At 40.4% G+C, this 5,959-nt stretch overlaps 1 pseudogene; it reads right to left on the minus strand.

The window, feature by feature from the left end:
• Nucleotides 1-207: 207 nt before the first annotated feature.
• On the minus strand, nt 208-1,122 carry LOC123331713 (annotated as a pseudogene).
• Between the last annotated feature and the right edge of the window lie 4,837 nt (nt 1,123-5,959).

The following is a 5,959-nucleotide window of genomic DNA, read 5'->3' on the forward strand; positions in this document are numbered from 1 at the left end:
AAGACAGGCTGGCACACGAGAGTCACTCAGGGACGAGTGGCTGAATGAGCAGATGGGTGTGAGGACAGCAGAAATTTGGGGCCAAGCTGGGCATCTGATCACATCCGTCTGGTAGACAGTCCCTTCCCACCTGAAGGCACAGAGAAGACAAGCCACCTTTGTCTTGTTGTGACCGAGCAGAAACTGCTATTACTGAGACAAGAGCCTTCACCAGCTCAGGAGGTCCTTAGGGCCCCTTTCATGTCCTTGTTCCTCAGACTGTAAATGAAGGGGTTGAACATGGGAGGTACCACCGCATACCATGGCCACTGAGTCCTTGGCTGTGTAGGAGGAAGAGAGGAGCAGGGACATGCCGAACAGGGTCCCATAGAATAATGACACCACAGCAAGGTGGGGACTGTAAGTGGAAAAGGCTTTCAGCTTGTCCTGGGAAGACCGAAGTCTCAGGATGGCTGAGAAATTCTGCATGCAGGAGGCACAGATACAGACAAAGGGAGTGACAAAAAGAAAGCTCCCCACGGTATAATCCACCAAGTCACTGAAGTGGATATCTGAGCAGGAGAGTTTTAGCCATGCATAGAGTTCACAGAAGATGTGGTGAATTGGCATAGAGTTCACAGAAGATGTGAATTCTGAAACTTGCGCAGAATGACTGTGTGCTCATGAGGACAGTGTAGATCAAGGGATAGATGTTTGTGACTATCAGAACCACAGGCACCGATGTGATACAGTATTGGGGTCTCATGGTTGTGGCATAGTGGAGAGGGTGACATAATAAGGCTATAAATCTGTCATAGGCCATCACTGCCAAGAGGACATTGTCCAGCTCTGAAAACAAAATTAGGAAATACATCTGAGTGAGGCATGCCACGTAGGGGATGGCTTGGCTCTGGGTTGATATTTAGCAGCATTTTTGGTACAGTGAAAGAGGTGAAGCATATGTCCACGCTGTACAGGGTGTCTATGAAGAAGTACATGGGGGTGTAGAGGTTGGAGGTCGAGCCAATGGCAAGCATGATGAGTACGTTCCCCACCACAGCATGGACAGGAACAGACAGAAGAGAAGGGGCTGATGTCTGGGCACCTCTGACAGTCCCAGGAGGAGGAATTCTGAGATGACAGTTCAGTTGCCTCTCCCCATGGCTTCTGGTTTCTGTAGGTAGCATTGGAAATACATCTGTCAACAAGACCAGAGGCAATCTGGGGAATCACGCACTGCAGCCTCCCTCGGTGGTTAAAACCAAGGTTAAAACCATACTGGTTACCTTTGACAAGGAGCTCCAGCCTGGGGTAGTAAGGACATGACTTATTTGCAGGGCTGTCTGGTCACCACAGAATGTAGAAGGGGTGAGCTGTGGCTCTCCTTGTGACTTACCTTCTCAGTCAGCCACTCCTGCTTCCCCAGGAGGAAAGAAGAACCAGACAGAGATGAATGGAGGGCCTGCTTTGGGGAGAGTGGCTGGAGACAGCAAAGGCAGTTGAGTTGCCACCGGGAGTGCATTGGTTGGATCCTTATGGGCCTTTTTGTTTTAGGGAAGAGTCTGGGTGAGGACCCCTAGGACAAATTCTTTGTGTGTGTGTTGTGCATGTGTGTGTGTGTGTGTGTCCTTAGACATAGCTCCTTCATAGATGGGTACATAGACATATATGTTATGTGTTTATATTCACAGAAAGGTTCACAAAATGATGTTCTCCAAAATGCTAACTGACAGTGGTTATCTCTGGGGTATGGGAGCTTTACTTGTGTCTTTCTTTCAATGCTGAACAAGTATAAATCTCCCACACTATACTGCTTGCATGTTAAGAAGTCTTTCAGGAGGTGTCTGTGATGGTCTAGGTTGGAGGCACAATCCCAGTGAGGAGCTCAAGGCTCATGAGCCCTTGTCATACTTAAGGGCATATCTAAGAAGTTATGTCCCTTTGTCACTCCTTCTCAAGTCCATGTCACAGAATCCACAAAGGCTAAATGCTCATGTGGTGTGATACCACTAGGCATACTGATGTACACTTACAAATCTAAAATCCAGAGGAACTCCAAAACTGATTGAAACCTGATTTTAGAATGCTGACTCTAGAATAGGCAGATTATGAAGCTGTCCATTGAAAAAATTCAATGAATCTCAAAAAGGATAAAAACAAAAGATACACACCAAGACAGATTGTGATCACACTATCAAAAGCCAAAGAGAGAATCTTGAAAACAGCAAAGCAAGAGCAATTTTTTTGTACAAATTGATCCTCATAAGACTGACAGTTTCTTATCAAAATCCATGAAGTCTAGAAGGCAATCGGGTTACATATTGAAAGTTCTGAATGAAAAAAAAAAAAAAAAAAACCTGTCACCTGAAAACTCCATACCTGGCAAAACTTTCCTCCAAAATAGAACAACAAATTAAGACATTCCCTGATACATTCAATCTGAGATAATTCATTTCTAGTAGATGAGCTCTACAAGCAGTGCTGAAGGGAGTTTTTTAGGCTGAGATGAAAGGACAGTGACAATAACTTGAAGTTGTGCTGAGAAATAAAGCATATCAGCAAAAGTAAATACATAATTAAACATAAAATTTAATACTAATGTATTTTCAGTTTATAGCATGTCTCTTTTTATGTATGATTATATACAAAAACATAAAACAATGATTATAAAACAATGCCAATGGGCACACAATGTAGAAAGATATAAACTGTGGCAATAACATTATAAAAGGGTTTAAAACAACCTAGTTTGAATTAATGTCAGCTTTGCTTCAGTAGTTGAGTTACTTCAAACTAGATTCTTCTAAATATTGAGAAAAGATATTCATTGTACTCTTCAGGGAAACCACTAAGAACATATACACTGAAATAAATGAGAAGGGACTCAAGATGGTAACTATCTAGAAAATACCAATACAATCCATGTTTGTCAATAATGGGTGAACTGAGAGATAAAAGATATAATACATATGCAAGGAAAAAGAAAATCAGTGAAAGGAAGCTCTTATCAATAACTACTTTAAATGTAAGTGGATTATCTGCTCGAAATAAAATTAGAGACTCAAAAAATGGATCTAAAAAATATGACCCAACTACATACCGTGTGCAAGAAGCTCAGTTTAGAACCAAAAGCACAAGTAGGTTTAATGTTAAGAGATGAAAAGGCTTTCTGTACAAATAATACTCAAAAGAGATCTAGGGTGGCTGTAGTAATATCAGATAAAAATAGACTTTAAGTCAAACTTTATCAAAAAAGACAAAGATCATACAAATGATGAAAATGATAAATTGATAAAACAGATATAACTATTGTAAGCATAGTTTACACCTAACAACAAAATCCCAAATTGTTTGAAGTAAACATTGACAGAATGGTAGGGAGAGACAACCGTTCTACAATGGCAGTTGGAGACTTCAATACTCTACCTTTAATAATGGGTAGAACAGCCAAACAGAAGATAAGTAAAGAAAAAGAGGACTTAAACAACATAAAAAACCAACTAGACCTAACATATGTATACAGTATCCACCACCGAACAACAGCAGAATACATGGAATATTCTCCAGAATAGACCATGTGTTGGGCAAAAAATGTCTTGAGAAAGCTTAAAAAATTGAAATAATCCATAGTGTGATCTGTACCCTCAGTGAAAGGAAACCACAAGTCAAGTAACAGGAAGAAAAATTGAAAATTCACAAATATGTGGAAATTAAATAACGTAGTCTTGAAACAGTGAATCAAGAAGAAATTACAGGTACATTAGAAAATAAATTGAGATGAATGAAAATGAAAAAAAAACACCCCAAAACTTATGGTATACTTTGAAAGAAATGCTCATAGGGAAATTTATGACTGTAAACACCTGCCTTAAAAAAGATCAGGAATAAGGCAAGGATGCTGATTTTCATCATTTCTGCTCAGCATTGGACTGGAAATTTTAGCCATTGCAATTAAATAAGAAGAAACAGCACCTAAAATGGAATGTAAGAATCATGAGTAACTATTAACAGATGATTTGATCTTATATATAAAATCCTAAAAAATCCTTGGATAGCAAAGATATCCAACCAGTCCAGCCTAAAGGAAATCAACCCTGAATATTCATTGGAAGGATTGATGCTGAAGCTGAAATTTCAATACTTTGGACACCTGATGGAAAGAACTGACTCATTTGAAAAGACCCTGATACTAGGAATGATTGAAGGCGGAAGGAGAAGGGGACAACAGAGGATGAGATGATTGGGTAGCATAACCAACTCAATGGACATGAGTTTCAGCAAGCCACGGGAGTTGGTGAAGAACAGGGAAGACTGGCATTTGCAGTCCATGGGGTCACAAAGCATCGGACACCACTGTGCGACTGAACTGAACTGAACAAAAGAATCCACATAAAGAACTTATTAGACTTATTTATTTAATTCATCAGAGTTGTGGATATGAGATCAACACACAGACATAATTCAATTAAGTAATTCTACATAATCAGTTGACTTCAGTTGCTCAGTGTGTCTGAACTTTGTGATCCCATGGACTGCAGCATGCCAGGCTCCCTGTCCATCACTAACTACAAGAGTTTACTCAAACTCATGTCCACTGAGTCGGTGATGCCATCCAACCATCTAATCCTCTGTTGTCCCCTTTTGCTCCTGCCCTTAATCTTTCCCAGCATCAGGATATTTTTAAATGAGTCAGCTCTTCACATCAGGTGGCCAAAGTATTGGAGTTTCAGCTTCAACATCAGTCCTTCCAATGAATATTCAGGACTAATTTCCTCTAGGATGGACTGGTTGGATCTCCTTGCAGTCCAAGGGACTGTCAAGAGTCTTCTCCAACACCACAATTCAAAAGCATCAATTCTTAGGAATTCAGCCTTCTTTATGGACCCACTCTCACATCCATACATGACTACTGGAAAAACCATAGCCTTGACTAGACGGACCTTTGTTGGCAAAGTAATGTCTCCGCTTTTTAATATGCTCTCTAGGTTCGCCATAACTTTCCTTCCAAGGAGTAAGTGTATTTTTATTTCATGGCTGAAGTTACTATATGCAGTGATCTTAGAGCCCAAAAAAATAAAGTCAGCCACTGTTTCCACTGTTTCCCCATCTATTTGCCATGAATGATGGGGCCCAAGGCCATGATCTTAGTTTTCTGAATGTAGAACTTTAAGCCAACCTTTTCACTCTCCTCTTTCCCTTTCATCAAGAAGCTCTTTAGTTCTTCTTCACTTTCAACCATAAGGGTGGTATCATCTGCATATCTGAGGTTATTTATATTTCTCCCCACAATCTTGATTCCAGCTTGTGATTCATCCAGCACAGTGTTTCTCATGATGTAGTTGGCATATAAGTTCAATAAGCAGGGCGACAATATACAGCCTTGACATACTCCTTTTCCTATTTGGAACCAGTCTGTTGTCCCATGTCCAGTTCTAACTTTTGCTTCCTGACCTGCATACAGATTTATCAGGAGGCAGGTCAGGTGGTCTGATTCCTATCTCTTTCAGAATTTTCCACAGTTTATTGCGATCCACACAAAGGCTTTGGCATAGTCAATAAAGCAAAAATTGATGTTTTTTCTGGAACTCTCTTGCTTTTTTGATGATCCACCAGATGTTGGCAATTTGATCTCTGGTTCCTCTGCCTTTTCTAAAACCAACTTGAACATCTGGAAGTTCATAGTTCACATACTGTTGAAGCCTGCCTTGGAGAGTTTTGAGCATTACTTCACTGGCGTGTGAGATGAGTACAATTGTGTGGTAATTTCAGCATTCTCTGGCATTGCCTTTCTTTGTGATTGGGAGGAAAACTGACCTCTTCCAGTCCCATGGCCACTGCTAAGTTTTCCAAATTTGCTGGCATATTGAGTGCAGCACTTTCACGGCATCATCTTTTAGGATTTGAAATAGCTCAACTGGAATGCCATCACTTCCACTAGCTTTGTTTGTATTGATTCTTCCTAAGACCCACTTGACTTCAC

This window comes from Bubalus bubalis, chromosome X (genome assembly GCF_019923935.1).
Source record: "Bubalus bubalis isolate 160015118507 breed Murrah chromosome X, NDDB_SH_1, whole genome shotgun sequence".
Lineage (NCBI taxonomy): Eukaryota > Metazoa > Chordata > Mammalia > Artiodactyla > Bovidae > Bubalus > Bubalus bubalis.